The sequence below is a fragment of the Puntigrus tetrazona genome, unplaced genomic scaffold (assembly GCF_018831695.1).
Source record: "Puntigrus tetrazona isolate hp1 unplaced genomic scaffold, ASM1883169v1 S000000967, whole genome shotgun sequence".
Lineage (NCBI taxonomy): Eukaryota > Metazoa > Chordata > Actinopteri > Cypriniformes > Cyprinidae > Puntigrus > Puntigrus tetrazona.
Window position 1 is genome coordinate 15213 of NW_025048562.1, and position 16080 is coordinate 31292.

Sequence of the window (16080 nt, forward strand, 5' to 3'; positions counted from 1 at the left end):
AATACAAAAAAATACTTCAAAATGAGCTACATTAAAGATAAGAGCATTAGTTAAGTAGTTAAAAACAGTCAAACTCTGTTTAAAGAACAGCTACTTTAAAGGCAATTGAATTAAATAAGCAGTAAGGGAAAGCAAAGAGCTGGTCAAACTTTGGCCACACTAAGGAGCCAGTGTATTAGATAAGTAGTGAAAAACTCAAAACTTACAGCACCTGGTATTCCTAGGCAGTCTCCCATCCAAGTACTAACTAGGCCCAACTCTGTAGCTTCTGAGATCAGGCGAGATCAGGCGTGAACAGGGTGGTATGGCCGTAAGTGAAAGCTGCTGCAAAAGCCCCTATTTTAAGGTGAGGCACACTAAGTGCCATTATACTAGATAAGTAATGAATGAAATACAAAAAAAAAAATACTTCAAAATGAGCTACATTAAAGATAAGAGCATTAGTTAAGTAGTTAAAAACAGTCAAACTCTGTTTAAAGAACAGCTACTTTAAAGGCAATTGAATTAAATAAGCAGTAAAGGAAAGCAAAGAGCTGGTCAAACTTTGCCACACTAAGGGCCAGTGTATTAGATAAGTAGTGAAAAACTCAAAAACTTACAGCACCTGGTATTCCTAGGCAGTCTCCCATCCAGAAGTACTAACTAGGCCCAACTCTGTAGCTTCTGAGATCAGAGGCGAGATCAGGCGTGAACAGGGTGGTATGGCCGTAAGTGAAAGCTGCTGCAAAAGCCCCTATTTTAAGGTGAGGCACACTAAGTGCCATTATACTAGATAAGTAATGAATGAAATACAAAAAAAAAAATACTTCAAAATGAGCTACATTAAAGATAAGAGCATTAGTTAAGTAGTTAAAAACAGTCAAACTCTGTTTAAAGAACAGCTACTTTAAAGGCAATTGAATTAAATAAGCAGTAAGAGAAAGCAAAGAGCTGGTCAAACTTTGGCCACACTAAGGGCCAGTGTATTAGATAAGTAGTGAAAAAACTCAAAAACTTACAGCACCTGGTATTCCTAGGCAGTCTCCCATCCAAGTACTAACTAGGCCCAACTCTGTAAAGCTTCTGAGATCAGGCGAGATCAGGCGTGAACAGGGTGGTATGGCCGTAAGCGAAAGCTGCTGCAAAAGCCCCTATTTTAAGGTGAGGCACACTAAGTGCCATTATACTAGATAAGTAATGAATGAAATACAAAAAAATACTTCAAAATGAGCTACATTAAAGATAAGCATTAGTTAAGTAGTTAAAAACAGTCAAACTCTGTTTTAAAAAGAACAGCTACTTTAAAGGCAATTGAATTAAATAAGCAGTAAGGGAAAGCAAAGAGCTGGTCAAACTTTGGCCACACTAAAGGCCAGTGTATTAGATAAGTAGTGAAAAAACTCAAAACTTACAGCACCTGGTATTCCTAGGCAGTCTCCCATCCAAGTACTAACTAGGCCCAACTCTGCTTAGCTTCTGAGATCAGGCGAGATCAGGCGTGAACAGGGTGGTATGGCCGTAAGCGAAAGCTGCTGCAAAAGCCCCTATTTTTAAGTGTGAGGCACACTAAGTGCCATTATACTAGATAAGTAATGAATGAAATGAAAAAAAAAAAAAAATACTTCAAAATGAGCTACATTAAAGAGAGCATTAGTTAAGTAGTTAAAAACAGTCAAACTCTGTTTAAAGAACAGCTACTTTAAAGGCAATTGAATTAAATAAGCAGTAAAGGAAAGCAAAGAGCTGGTCAAACTTTGGCCACACTAAGGGCCAGTGTATTAGATAAGTAGTGAAAAACTCAAAAAAACTTACAGCACCTGGTATTCCTAGGCAGTCTCCCATCCAAGTACTAACTAGGCCCAACTCTGCTTAGCTTCTGAGATCAGGCGAGATCAGGCGTGAACAGGGTGGTATGGCTGTAAGCGAAAGCTGCTGCAAAAAGCCCCCTATTTTAAGGTGAGGCACACTAAGTGCCATTATACTAGATAAGTAATGAATGAAATACAAAAAAAAAATACTTCAAAATGAGCTACATTAAAGATAAGAGCATTAGTTAAGTAGTTAAAAACAGTCAAACTCTGTTTAAAGAACAGCTACTTTAAAGGCAATTGAATTAAATAAGCAGTAAGGAAAGCAAAAGAGCTGGTCAAACTTTGGCCACACTAAGAGCCAGTGTATTAGATAAGTAGTGAAAAAACTCAAAAACTTACAGCACCTGGTATTCCTAGGCAGTCTCCCATCCAAGTACTAACTAGGCCCAACTCTGCTTAGCTTCTGAGATCAGACGAGATCAGGCGTGAACAGGGTGGTATGGCCGTAAGCGAAAGCTGCTGCAAAAAGCCCCCTATTTTAAGGTGAGGCACACTAAGTGCCATTATACTAGATAAGTAATGAATGAAATACAAAAAAAAAAAAATACTTCAAAATGAGCTACATTAAAGATAAGAGCATTAGTTAAGTAGTTAAAAACAGTCAAACTCTGTTTAAAGAACAGCTACTTTAAAGGCAATTGAATTAAATAAGCAGTAAGGAAAGCAAAGAGCTGGTCAAACTTTGGCCACACTAAGAGGCCAGTGTATTAGATAAGTAGTGAAAAACTCAAAACTTACAGCACCTGGTATTCCTAGGCAGTCTCCCATCCAAGTACTAACTAGGCCCAACTCTGTAGCTTCTGAGATCAGGCGAGATCAGGCGTGAACAGGGTGGTATGGCCGTAAGCGAAAGCTGCTGCAAAAAGCCCCTATTTTAAGGTGAGGCACACTAAGTGCCATTATACTAGATAAGTAATGAATGAAATACAAAAAAATACTTCAAAATGAGCTACATTAAAGATAAGAGCATTAGTTAAGTAGTTAAAAACAGTCAAACTCTGTTTAAAGAACAGCTACTTTAAAGGCAATTGAATTAAATAAGCAGTAAGGAAAGCAAAGAGCTGGTCAAACTTTGGCCACACTAAGGGCCAGTGTATTAGATAAGTAGTGAAAAAACTCAAAAACTTACAGCACCTGGTATTCCTAGGCAGTCTCCCATCCAAGTACTAACTAGGCCCAACTCTGTAGCTTCTGAGATCAGGCGAGATCAGGCGTGAACAGGGTGGTATGGCCGTAAGCGAAAGCTGCTGCAAAAGCCCCTATTTTAAGGTGAGGCACACTAAGTGCCATTATACTAGATAAGTAATGAATGAAATACAAAAAAAAAAAATACTTCAAAATGAGCTACATTAAAGATAAGAGCATTAGTTAAGTAGTTAAAAACAGTCAAACTCTGTTTAAAGAACAGCTACTTTAAAGGCAATTGAATTAAATAAGCAGTAAGGAAAGCAAAGAGCTGGTCAAACTTTGGCCACACTAAGAGGCCAGTGTATTAGATAAGTAGTGAAAAAACTCAAAACTTACAGCACCTGGTATTCCTAGGCAGTCTCCCATCCAAGTACTAACTAGGCCCAACTCTGCTTAGCTTCTGAGATCAGACGAGATCAGGCGTGAACAGGGTGGTATGGCCGTAAGCGAAAGCTGCTGCAAAAGCCCCTATTTTAAGGTGAGGCACACTAAGTGCCATTATACTAGATAAGTAATGAATGAAATACAAAAAAAAAAATACTTCAAAATGAGCTACATTAAAGATAAGAGCATTAGTTAAGTAGTTAAAAACAGTCAAACTCTGTTTTAAAGAACAGCTACTTTAAAGGCAATTGAATTAAATAAGCAGTAAGGAAAGCAAAGAGCTGGTCAAACTTTGGCCACACTAAGGGCCAGTGTATTAGATAAGTAGTGAAAAAACTCAAAACTTACAGCACCTGGTATTCCTAGGCAGTCTCCCATCCAAGTACTAACTAGGCCCAACTCTGCTTAGCTTCTGAGATCAGGCGAGATCAGGCGTGAACAGGGTGGTATGGCCGTAAGCGAAAGCTGCTGCAAAAGCCCCTATTTTAAGGTGAGGCACACTAAGTGCCATTATACTAGATAAGTAATGAATGAAATACAAAAAAAAAATACTTCAAAATGAGCTACATTAAAGATAAGAGCATTAGTTAAGTAGTTAAAAACAGTCAAACTCTGTTTAAAGAACAGCTACTTTAAAGGCAATTGAATTAAATAAGCAGTAAAGGAAAGCAAAGAGCTGGTCAAACTTTGGCCACACTAAGGGCCAGTGTATTAGATAAGTAGTGAAAAAACTCAAAAACTTACAGCACCTGGTATTCCTAGGCAGTCTCCCATCCAAGTACTAACTAGGCCCAACTCTGCTAGCTTCTGAGATCAGGCGAGATCAGGCGTGAACAGGGTGGTATGGCCGTAAGCGAAAGCTGCTGCAAAAAGCCCCCTATTTTAAGGTGAGGCACACTAAGTGCCATTATACTAGATAAGTAATGAATGAAATACAAAAAAAATACTTCAAAATGAGCTACATTAAAGATAAGAGCATTAGTTAAGTAGTTAAAAACAGTCAAACTCTGTTTAAAGAACAGCTACTTTAAAGGCAATTGAATTAAATAAGCAGTAAAGGGAAAGCAAAGAGCTGGTCAAACTTTGGCCACACTAAGGGCCAGTGTATTAGATAAGTAGTGAAAAAACTCAAAACTTACAGCACCTGGTATTCCTAGGCAGTCTCCCATCCAAGTACTAACTAGGCCCAACTCTGTAGCTTCTGAGATCAGGCGAGATCAGGCGTGAACAGGGTGGTATGGCCGTAAAGCGAAAGCTGCTGCAAAAGCCCCTATTTTAAGGTGAGGCACACTAAGTGCCATTATACTAGATAAGTAATGAATGAAATACAAAAAAATACTTCAAAATGAGCTACATTAAAGATAAGAGCATTAGTTAAGTAGTTAAAAACAGTCAAAACTATTTTTAAAAACAAGCTAGCACAAAGGCAGTTTAGTTAAACCAGCAATGAGAAAGCAAAAGAGCTGGTCAAACTTTGGCCTATAGAACAGTGTTAGATAAGTAGTGAAAAAACTCACAAAACTTACAGCACAGAGTGTTCTGGGCAGTCTCCCATCCAAGTACTAACTGTTTAACTCTGCTTAGCTGAGATCAGGCAGTCCAGTGAACAAGTGTGTGGCGTAGCGTAAGCTTCTTCAAAAAGCCCCTATTTTGGGTGGGGCACACTAAGTGTCATTATACTAGATAAGTAATGAATGAAATACAAAAAAAATACTTCAAAGGGCTACATCAAAAGATGAAGAGCATTGGATTAAATAGATTAAAACAGTCCAAACTCTGTTTAAAGAACAACTACTTTAAGGCAATTGAATTAAATAAGCTGATGAGAAAGCAAGAGCTGGTCCAAGCTTTGGCCACACTAAGGAGCCAGTGTGTTAGATAAGTGGTGAAAAAACTCAAAGCACAGCACCTGGTATTCCTAGGCAGTCTCCATCCAAGTACTAACTAGAGCTAACTCTTAGCAACTGCACGAGATCAAGCTGAGATCAGGCGTAGACAGAGAGTGGAATGGCGTAAAAAGCGAGCTTCTGCAAAATGCCCCCTATTTTGGAGGAGTGGGAGCACACTAGGGTATGATTATACTAGATAAATAACGCGATGAAATACAAAAAAAAAATGCTTTAAAGTTAGGCACATTAAAGATAAGAGCATTAAATAAGTAGGTCAAATGAGTCAAACTCTGTTTAAAGACAGCTACTTTAAAAGGCAATTCAGATTAAATAAGCAGTAAGAGAGAGAAAGCTTCAAAGAGGCTGAGTCCAAACTTTAGCCACACTAAGGGCAGTGTATAAGATAAGTAGTGAAAAAACACTCAAAACTTCCAGCACCTGGTGTTGTTCCTAGGCAGTCTCCCATCCCAAGTACTAACTAAGGTCACTCTGTAGCTTGTGAGATCAGGGCGAGATCAGGCGTAGAAAGGGTGGTATGTGCGTCAAGCAAATGCTACAAAAGCCCTAGTAAGATTGAGAAACACTAAGTGCCATTATACTGAATAGAAATATTGAATGAAATACAAAAAATACTTTGAAATGAGCTACATTAAAGATAAGAGCATTAGTTAAGTAGTTAAAAATAGTCAAACTATTTTTAAAACTGGCTTCTTTAAAGGCAATTGAATTAAATAAGCAGTAAAGAAGGAAGAACCAAAGAATGTAGTCAAACTTTGACCACACTAAGAACCAGTACCAACTGATAAGTAATTGAAAAAACTCAAAAACTGAGAGCACCTGAGCGTTACTGGGCAATGATCATCCAAGTACTAACTGAGCCCAGCTCTGTAGCCTACTGAGATCAGACGAGGATCAAGTGTGGTGAACAGCGAAGAATTCGTATGGCCGTGGCAGCTACTGCAAAAGCCCTATTTTAAGGTGAGGCACACTAAGTGCCATTATACTAGATAAGTAATGAATGAAATACAAAAAAAAATACTTCAAAATGAGCTACATTAAAGATAAGAGCATTAGTTAAGTGAGTTAAAAACAGTCAAACTATGTTTAAAGAACAGCTACTTTAAAGGCAATTGAATTAAATAAGCAGTAAAGGGAAAGCAAAGAAGCTGGTCAAACTTTGGCCACACTAAGGGCCAGTGTATTAGATAAGTGAGTGAAAAAACTCAAAAACTTACAGCACCTGGTATTTCTAGGCAGTCTCCCATCCAGAAGTACTAACTAGGCCCAACTCTGCTTAGCTTCTGAGATCAAAGACGAGATCAAAGGCGTGAACAGGGTGGTATGGCGTAAGCTATAAGCTAACTGCAAAAAAGCCCCTATTTTAAAGGTGTGGCACACTAAAGTGCCATTATACTAGATAAGTAATGAATGAAATACAAAAAATGCTTCAAAATGAGCTACGTGAAGATAAGAGCATTAGTTAAGTGAATTAAAAACAGTCAAACTCTGTTTAAGAACAAGCTACTTTAAAGGCAATTGAATTAAATAAGCAGTAAGGAAAGCAAAGAGCTGGTCAAACTTTGGCCACACTAAAGGGACAGTGTATTAGATAAGTAGTGAAAAAACTCAAACTTACAGCACACCTGGTATTCCTAGGCAGTCTCCCATCAGAAATGCTACTCATGCTAGGATCAGGCGTGGATGAGATTGAGTATGGCTGGCAACTACTGAGATCAGGCGAGATCAGGCGTGAACAAGGTGTACGGTATGGCCGTAAAGATGAGCGAGCTGCTGCAAAAAGCCACTATTTTAAGGGGAGGCTAGGCACTAAGTTGCCATTATAGCTAGATAAGTAAAGAATGAATGACCAATACAAAAAAATACTTCAAAATAGGCCAGCTACATTAAAGATAAGAGCATTAGTTAAGTAGTTAAAAATAGTCAAACTCTGTTTAAAGGTGAACAGCTGTCTTTAAAGGCAATAGATGAATTAAATCAAGCAGTAAAGAAAGGCAAAGAGTTAAAAACAGTCAAACTTTTGAGACCACACTAAGAACAGTGTATTAGATAAGTAGTGAAAAAACAAAAAAGAGCTTACAGCACCTGGTATTCATAGGCAGTCTCACATCCAAGTACTAACTAGGCCCAACTCTGCATCCAAGCTAACTGAGATCAGGAACTGAGATCAGGCAGTGAACAGAGGGTGGTATGGCCGTAACGAAAGCTGCTGCAAAAAAGCCCTATTTTAAGGTGAGGCACACTAAGTGCCCATTATACTAGATCAAGTAATGAATGAAATACAAAAAAATACTTCAAAATGAGCTACATTAAAGATAAGAGCATTAGATTGGAAGTAGTTAAAAACAGTCAAAGCTCTGTTTTAAAGAACAGCCTACTACAAAGGCAATTGGTCTAAATAAGCAGTAAGGAAAGCAAAGGCTGAGTCAGAGCTTTGGCCACACTAAGGGCCAGTGTATTAGATGAAGTAGTGAAAAAACTCAAAACTTACAGCGCCTGTAGGTATTCCTAGGCAGTCTCCATCCAAGTACTAACAGGCCCAACTCTGCTTAAAGCTTCTGAGATCAGGCAGATCAGGCGTGAACAGGGTGGTATGGCGTGCGAAAGCTGCTGCAAAAAGCCCCTATTTTAAGGTGAAGCACACTAAGTGCCATTATACTAGATAAGTAATGAATGAAATACAAAAAAAAAATGCTTCAAAATGAGCTACAATAAAGAATAGGCATTAGTTAAGTAGTTAAAAACAGTCAAACTCTGTTTAAAGAAACAGCTACTTTCAAGGCAATTGAATTAAATAAGCAGTAAGGAAAGCAAAGAGCTGGTCAAGCTTTGAGCCACACTAAGAACCAGTGTATTAGATAGAAGTAGTGAAAAACTCAAAAAACACAGCACCTGGTGTTCCTAGGCAGTCTCCCATCCAAGTACTAACTAAACCCAACTCTGTAGCTTCTGAGATCAGGCGAGATCAGGCGTGAACAGGGTGGTATGGCGTAGCGACAGCTGCTGCAAAAAGCCCCTATTTTAAGGTGAGGCACACTAAGTTGCCATTATACTAGATAAGTAATGAATGAAATACAAAAAAAATGCTTCAAAATGAGCTACATTAAAGATAAGAGCATTAGTTAAGTAGTTAAAAACAGTCAAACTCTGTTTAAAGAAACAGCTACTTTAAAGGCAATTGAGATTAAATAAGCAGTAAGGGAAAGCAAAGAGCTGGTCAGGCTTTGGCCACACTAAGAGACCAGTGTATTAGATAAGTAGTGAAAAAACTCAAAAACTTGCCAGCACCTGGTATTCCTAGGCAGTCTCCCATCCAAGTACTAACTAGGCCCAGCTCTGCTTGGCTTCTGAGATCAGAGCGAGATCAGGCGTGAACAGGGTAGTAGTGCGCCGTAAGCGAAAGCTGCTGCAAAAGCCTATTTTAAGGTAGAGAGCACACTAAGTTGCCATTATACTAGATAAGTAATGAATGAAATACAAAAAAAAAAAAAAAAATACTTCAAAAATAGGCTACATTAAAGATAAGAGCATTAGTTAAGTAGTTAAAAACAGTCAAACTCTGTTTAAAAGTACAGCTACTTCAAAGGCAATTGAATTAAATAAGCAGCCAAAGGGAAAGCAAAGAGCTGGTCAAACTTGGCCACACTAAGAGACCAGTGTATTGATAGAAGTAGTGAAAAAACTCAAAAACTTTGGCACCACCTGGTATTTCCTAGGCAGTCTCCCCATCAAGTACTAACTAGGCCCAACTCTGCGGCTTCTTGAAGGATCAGACGAGATCAGGGCGTGAACGGGAGTGGTATGGCCGTAAAGCTAAAACTGCTGCAAAAGAAGCCCCTATTTTAAGGTGAGGGCACACTAGAATTGCCATTATACTAGATAAAGTAATGGATGAAATACAAAAAAAAATGCTTCAAAATGAAGCTACATTAGATAAGCGCATTAGTTAAATGAATTAAAAACAGTCAAACTCTGTTTAAAAAACAGCTACTTTAAAGGCAATTGAGATTAAATAAGCAGTAAGGAGAAAGCAAGAGCTGGTCAAACTTTGACCACACTAAGGGCCAGTGTATTAGATAAGTAGTGAAAAACTCCAAAAACTTTATTAGCACCTGGTATTCTAGGCAGTCTCCCATCCAGAGTACTAACTGAGGCCCAACTCTGCTTAGCTTCTGAGATCAGACGAGATCAGGCGTGAACAGGGTGGTATGGTCGGTAAAGCAAAAGCTGCTGCAAAAAGCCCCTATTTTAAGGTGAGGCACACTAAGTACCATTATACTAGATAAGTAATGAATGAAATACAAAAAAAAATACTTAAAATGAGCTACATTAAAGATAAGAGCATTAGTTAAAGTAGTTAAAAACAGTCAAACTCTGTTTAAAGAACAGCTACTTTAAAGGCAATTGAATTAAATAAGCAGTAAGGAAAGCAAAGAGCTAGTCAAACTTTGGCCACACTAAGACCAGTGTATTAGATAAGTAGTAGAAAAACTCAAAACTTACAGCACCTGGTATTCCTAGGCAGTCTCCCATCCAAGTACTAACTAGGCCCCAACTCTGCTTAGCTTCTGAGATCAGACGAGATCAGGGCGTGACAGAAGGGTGGTATGGCACGTGAAAGCTAAAGCTGCAAAAAGCCCCATATTTTAAGGTGAGAGGCACACTAAGTGCCATTATACTAGATAAGTAATGAATGAAATACAAAAAAAAAAAAAAAAAACTTCAAAATGAGCTACATTAAAGATAAGAGCATTAGTTAAGTAGTTAAAAACAGTCAAACTCTGTTTTTAAAGAACAGCTACTTTAAAGGCAATTGAATTCTAAATAAATAAGCAGTAAGGGAGAAAGCAAAAGAGACTGGTCAAACTTTGCCACACTAAGAGACCAGTGTATTAGATAAGTAGTGAAAAAACTCAAAAACAGGCACAGCACCTGGTATTCCTAGGCAGTCTCCCATCCAAGTACTAACTAGGCCCAACTCTGCTTGGCTTCTGAGATCAGGCGAGATCAGAGCGTGATACAGGGTGGTATGGCCGTAGCGTAAAGCTGCTGCAAAAAGCCCCTATTTTAAAGGTGAGGCACACTTAAGTGCCATTATACTAGATAAGTAATGAATGAAATAAAAAAATGCTTCAAAATGAGCTACATTAAAGATAAGAACATTAGTTAAGTAATTCAAAAACAGTCAAACTCTGTTTAAAGTACAGCTACTTTAAAAGTAACGATTGAATTAAATAAGCAGTAAGGAAAGCAAAGAGCTGGTCAAACTTTGGCCACACTAAGGGCCAGTGTATTAGATAAGTAGTAGAAAAACTCAAAAACTTACAGCACCTGGTGTTCTAGGCAGTCTCCCATCCAAGTACTAACTAGGCCCAACTCTGCAGCTTCTGAGATCAGGACGAGATCAGCGTGAACAGGGTGGTATGGCGTAAGCTAAAGCTGCTGCAAAAGCCCCTATTTTTAAAGGGTGAGGTACACTAAGTGCCATTATACTAGATAAGCAATGAATGAAATACAAAAAAAAAAATACTCAAAAATGAGCTACATTAAAGATAAGAGCATTAGTTAAGTGAAAGGTTAAAACAGTCAAACTCTGTTTAAAAGAACAGCTACTTTAAAGGCAATTGAATTAAATAAGCAGTAAGGGAAAGCAAAGAGCTGAGTCAAACTTTGTAAAGCCACACTAAGGGCCGTTGTATTAGATAAGTAGTGAAAAAACTCAAAAATTTACAGCACCTGGTATTCCTAAGGCAGTCTGCCATCCAAGTACTAACTAGGGCCAACTCTGCTTACCCAGGCTTCTGGAGATCAGGCGAGATCAGGCGTGAACAGGGCAAGGTATGGCATTAAATGCCAAAGCTGCTGCAAAAGCCCCTATTTTAAGGTGAGGCACACTAATTGCCATTATACTAGATAAGTAATGAATGAAATACAAAAAAAATACTTCAAAATGAGCTACATTAAAGATAAGAGCATTGGTTAAGTAGTTAAAAACAGTCAAACTCTGTTTAAAGAACAGCTACTTTAAAGGCAATTGAATTAAATAAGCAGTAAAGGAGAAAGCAAAGAGCTGAGTCAAACTTTGGCCACACTATGGGCCAGTGTATTAGATAAAAGTAGTGAAAAAACTCAAAAAACTTACAGCACCTGGTATTCCTAAGGCAGTCTCCCATCCAAGTACTAACTAGGCCTAACTCTGCTTAGCTTCTGAGATCAGGCGTGAGATTAGAGCTGCTACAAAAGCCCCTATTTTTAAGGTGAGGCACACTTATTACCATTATTAGGTTTAGATTAGATTCAACTTTATTGTCATTACACATGTACAAGTACAAGAGTAAACGAAATGCAGTTTAGGTCTAACCAGGAGTGCAATAAGCAGCAAAGTGCAGGATATAAAGTACAAATATAAATATAAATTACAAAGATAAATATGCAGTAAATATGTACAAATTAAATTACAGATGAGAAGAGAATTTACAGTGATTATGTATAAACAATTTACAGATCGTTATGTACAAAAGAAAGAGCAGGATATACAGGATATGCTTATGAACAATTTTACAAGAGAGTATGTACAGTGGATATGTACATGGCATTTACAAAGAATATATACAGTGGAATTACAATGAATGTTAACAGTGCATTTTTGTATTTTTGTATTTTTAATGGGGTGGGTGGGGCAGACATCAGTGGAGGCAGAATTCAGTAGTGAGACAGCTCTGGTAAAAAGCTGTTCCTCAGTCTACTTGTTCTAGTCGGGGAATCTGAATACGCCTGCCGGATGGCAGAGAGGAAAGGCAGTTTGTGGGCAGGGGTGAGGAGGGTCCTTGAGAATACTGCGTGCTCGACGCACAAATGAGTGTCTCTTCTGGATCCTCCTCAATGGATGGAAGTGGAGTTCCTGTGATGCGGCTGGGCAGTTTTCACCACCGCTTGCAGTGCCTTCACGGCTCAGCAACAGAGCAGCTCCCATACCAGACTCAGACACAGTTTGTTAGGATGCTCTCTATTGTACAGCGATAGAAGTTCACCAGGATGGCTGAGGACAGCTGGTTCTTCTTAAGTTTCCTCCAGAAAGAATAAGCGCTGGTGAGCCTTCTTGACCAGGCTGGAGGTGTTGGTGGTCAGGACAGATCTTCAGAGATGTGGGTTCCCAGAACTTGATGCATGAGACAGGCTCCACAGCAAATCCCATTAATGTAAGATGGGATCCATGTGTGCCTCTTCTCACCTTCCTGAAGTCCACAATGAGCTCCTTGGTTTTGAGTGGTGTTAAGGAGCAGATTATTATGCTGCACCACGCTGGCCAGATGCTGGACCTCTTCTCTGTAGGCAGTCTCATCGTTGTTGCCTGGATGAGGACCGATCACCATAGTATCATCTGCAAACTTGATGATGGAGTTAGATCCAAACACAGGCCTGCAGTCATTGGGTGAAGAGAGGGAGTAGAGGAAGGGGGCTCAGCACACAGCCTTATGGTACACGGTGTTGAGAGTGTTAGTGGTGGAACAGATGTGGCCAGACCTAACATGCTGAGGTCTGTTGGTCAGGAAGTCCATAACCCAGTTGCACAGTGAGGTGTTAATGTCCAGATCTCTGAGTTTGGTGATTAACCCAGAGGTATGACCGTGTTGAATGCTGAGACTGAAGTCAACAAACAGCATCCGTCATGTAAGTGTTTTTATTGTCCAGTGTGTGAGTCTGGAGTGCAGGGCGATGGAGACTGCATCCTCAGTGCTCCTGTGCCTTGATGGAGGCAAGCTGGTGGGGGTCCAGTGTGGAAGGCAGAGAGTCCTTCCAGGTGTGACCAGGACTAGTCGCTCCAAGCACTTCATAACGATGGGTGTGAGTGCTGCAGGCGGTAGTCGTTTTGAGCACACTAGGCTAGAGATTTTGGCACTGGCACAATGGAGGTGGATTTGAAGCATGTTGGTACAGCTGCTTGGGCAAGAGGACATGTTGAGAAAATGTCGCGAATACCCCAGCGAGCTGCTCTGCACATACCCGTAGTGCACGCGTCCAGGGATACCGTCTGGTCCAGCAGCCTTGCAGCGCGTTGATCCGGCTTAGTGCAGTGTAAACCTCTGAGGAGGTGAGTGTGATGGGTGGAGTCGGTTGAGGGGGTGATCTTGGTGACGTTTCATTATTGTCTTCCTCTCAAAGAGCATAAAAGTCATTAAAAGCTACGTTCAGAAAGAGCGACATTGTTTAGGTGCTGTGGGGTGGAGTGGTTGGCTTGTAATCACTGATGGCCTGGATGCCCTGCCACATGCGTCGAGGGTCAGAGTTGGAAAGAAGTGCTCCTCTAACTTCAGCTTATAGCAGTACTTGGCCTTTTTGATGCCTCTTCAGATTTGCCCTGGAAGTGCTGTAGGCCTGTCGTCACCTGATCTGGAAGGCAGTGTTGCGTGCTTTCAGCAGAAGCGCCTCCTTGTTCATCCATGGCTTCAGATTTGGGTATGTGGTGATCTGCTTTCTGGGTAGTAACACTGTCTATGGTAGGTGTTGATGTAATCCAGAACAGAGGAAGTGTAGTGGTCTATATCCGTGTGAGAGCCACAGGTAGCCTGGGAAACAAACATACTCCAGTCTGTGTGTTTGAAACCTGTCTCTGGAGTGTGGAGTCAGCCCCCGCTGGCCAGACTTTGATGGTCCTCACTGAGTGGCTTCACCACGGTTGATGAGGAGTACTTTGGGGTGAGGAACAAAGAAAGGTGGTCGATTGTCCTAGATGGGGAGTGGGGTCACAGCATAGGCTTCAGCCATGTTTGTGTATACATGGTCCAAAGTTCTGTTTCCTCTGGTGAAGACAGAAAACGTTTTGGTGAAATTTAGGGAGGACTGCCTTCAAGTTAGAGTGATTAAAATCCCCATAACAATAAATGCAGCCTCCGGGTGAGCAGACTGTTGCTTACTGATGGCCTGGCTGAAGTTCGTTACTAGATAAGTATATATGCATCCGTACTTATACTAGATAAGCATGGATGAAATAACCAGGAAATACTTCAAAATGTGCTAGCAATTAAAGCAATGGTGGATTGTAGTTAAACTTACCATCAGTAGATAAAACGGATCCTACTTTAACCAGAGAAAATCTAATTGGCTGAGCAGTGTCTCCCCAACGTATAACAGAGTTTGTGCACACCAAGCAGTGTGTTAATATAAATGAACAAACTTCGCCACTGAATGTTACTGAGTCATCCGCCATTCTGTCTGCCCGGAAGTGGTAGTGTCCAGCCATGCTGATAGCATGGTCTGAAGTATGCTGCTGTTTATGCATGCCTTCGTGAAGATCATGACATTGCAGATTGGAAGTTTTTATTTGTTCTGGTGAGAGTCAGATCTAAACCCATTTTGTTACGCCAGTGACATTATACTGGCAAGGGAAATGTATGTAAAGAGAGCCACGGCGTGGTGTTAGCTTTGAAAGCAGCTGCATTAGCCCTCCGCTTCCCGCCTTTGTTTACGATCACGCCATTGTCTTCGAGCACTTCCCGCCCTTCCGGGAAGTGCAATCAGCCTCGCCTGTTCTGGCCCGATCTCCAGGCGGAGTTGAAGGTTCACCGCTAAAACTGTCTGAAACTGGCCAGTCAATATTGAATAGAAGTAGTGAAAAAACTCCAAAAACTGAGAGCACCTGGTATTCTATAGGCAGTCTCCCATCAAGTACTAACTAGGCGCTCTGTAGCTTCTGAGATCAGAGCGAGATCAGGCGTGAACAGAGGCGGTATGGCGCGCCGCCATCTGCTGCAAAATCCCCTATTTTAGGTGAGGCACACTACAGTGCCATTATACTAGATAAGTAATGAATGAAATACAAAAAAAAAATACTTCAAAATGAGCTACATTAAAGATAAGAGCATTAGTTAAGTAGTTAAAAACAGTCAAACTCTGTTTAAAGAACAGCTACTTTAAAGGCAATTGAATTAAATAAGCAGTAAGGGAAAGCAAAGAGCTGGTCAAACTTTGGCCACACTAAGGGCCAGTGTATTAGATAAGTAGTGAAAAACTCAAAACTTACAGCACCTGGTATTCCTAGGCAGTCTCCCATCCAAGTACTAACTAGGCCCAACTCTGTAGCTTCTGAGATCAGGCGAGATCAGGCGTGAACAGGGTGGTATGGCCGTAAGCTAAAGCTGCTGCAAAAGCCCCTATTTTAAGGTGTGGCACATTAAGTGCCATTATACTAGATAAGTAATGAATGAAATACAAAAAAAAAATACTTCAAAATGAGCTACATTAAAGATAAGAGCATTAGTTAAAGTAGTTAAAAACAGTCAAACTCTGTTTAAAGAACAGCTACTTTAAAGGCAATTGAATTAAATAAGCAGTAAAGGGAAAGCAAAGAGCTGGTCAAACTTTGGCCACACTAAGGGCCAGTGTATTAGATAAGTAGTGAAAAACTCAAAACTTACAGCACCTGGTATTCCTAGGCAGTCTCCCATCCAAGTACTAACTAGGCCCAACTCTGCTTAGCTTCTGAGATCAGGCGAGATCAGGCGTGAACAGGGTGGTATGGCCGTAGCGAAAGCTGCTGCAAAAGCCCCTATTTTAAGGTGAGGCACACTAAGTGCCCATTATACTAGATAAGTAATGAATGAAATACAAAAAAAAATACTTCAAAATGAGCTACATTAAAGATAAGAGCATTAGTTAAGTAGTTAAAAACAGTCAAACTCTGTTTAAAGAACAGCTACTTTAAAGGCAATTGAATTAAATAAGCAGTAAGGGAAAGCAAAGAGCTGGTCAAA

General features: G+C 40.1%; 2 non-coding genes and 13 pseudogenes across 2 annotated transcripts; all 15 read right to left on the reverse strand.

Annotated features, from left to right (window-relative positions):
- Positions 1 to 199: 199 nt before the first annotated feature.
- LOC122336792 lies at positions 200 to 316 on the reverse strand (annotated as a pseudogene).
- Positions 317 to 592: 276 nt separating this feature from the next.
- On the reverse strand, positions 593 to 713 carry LOC122336851 (annotated as a pseudogene).
- Positions 714 to 991: 278 nt separating this feature from the next.
- Positions 992 to 1110, reverse strand: LOC122336817 (annotated as a pseudogene).
- A 274-nt stretch (positions 1111 to 1384) lies between these two features.
- Positions 1385 to 1503, reverse strand: LOC122336856 (annotated as a pseudogene).
- Positions 1504 to 1784: 281 nt separating this feature from the next.
- On the reverse strand, positions 1785 to 1903 carry LOC122336876 (annotated as a pseudogene).
- Positions 1904 to 2182: 279 nt separating this feature from the next.
- Positions 2183 to 2301, reverse strand: LOC122336857. Its single transcript, XR_006249369.1, has one exon. It is a non-coding gene; the product is annotated as a 5S ribosomal RNA (ribosomal RNA).
- A 280-nt stretch (positions 2302 to 2581) lies between these two features.
- Positions 2582 to 2698, reverse strand: LOC122336805 (annotated as a pseudogene).
- A 274-nt stretch (positions 2699 to 2972) lies between these two features.
- On the reverse strand, positions 2973 to 3089 carry LOC122336806 (annotated as a pseudogene).
- Positions 3090 to 3367: 278 nt separating this feature from the next.
- LOC122336868 lies at positions 3368 to 3486 on the reverse strand. The gene has a single exon (XR_006249370.1). It is a non-coding gene; the product is annotated as a 5S ribosomal RNA (ribosomal RNA).
- A 277-nt stretch (positions 3487 to 3763) lies between these two features.
- On the reverse strand, positions 3764 to 3882 carry LOC122336858 (annotated as a pseudogene).
- A 277-nt stretch (positions 3883 to 4159) lies between these two features.
- On the reverse strand, positions 4160 to 4277 carry LOC122336794 (annotated as a pseudogene).
- Positions 4278 to 4554: 277 nt separating this feature from the next.
- On the reverse strand, positions 4555 to 4671 carry LOC122336826 (annotated as a pseudogene).
- Positions 4672 to 10249: 5578 nt separating this feature from the next.
- On the reverse strand, positions 10250 to 10370 carry LOC122336850 (annotated as a pseudogene).
- Positions 10371 to 15343: 4973 nt separating this feature from the next.
- Positions 15344 to 15460, reverse strand: LOC122336807 (annotated as a pseudogene).
- Positions 15461 to 15737: 277 nt separating this feature from the next.
- LOC122336785 lies at positions 15738 to 15856 on the reverse strand (annotated as a pseudogene).
- Positions 15857 to 16080: the final 224 nt, after the last annotated feature.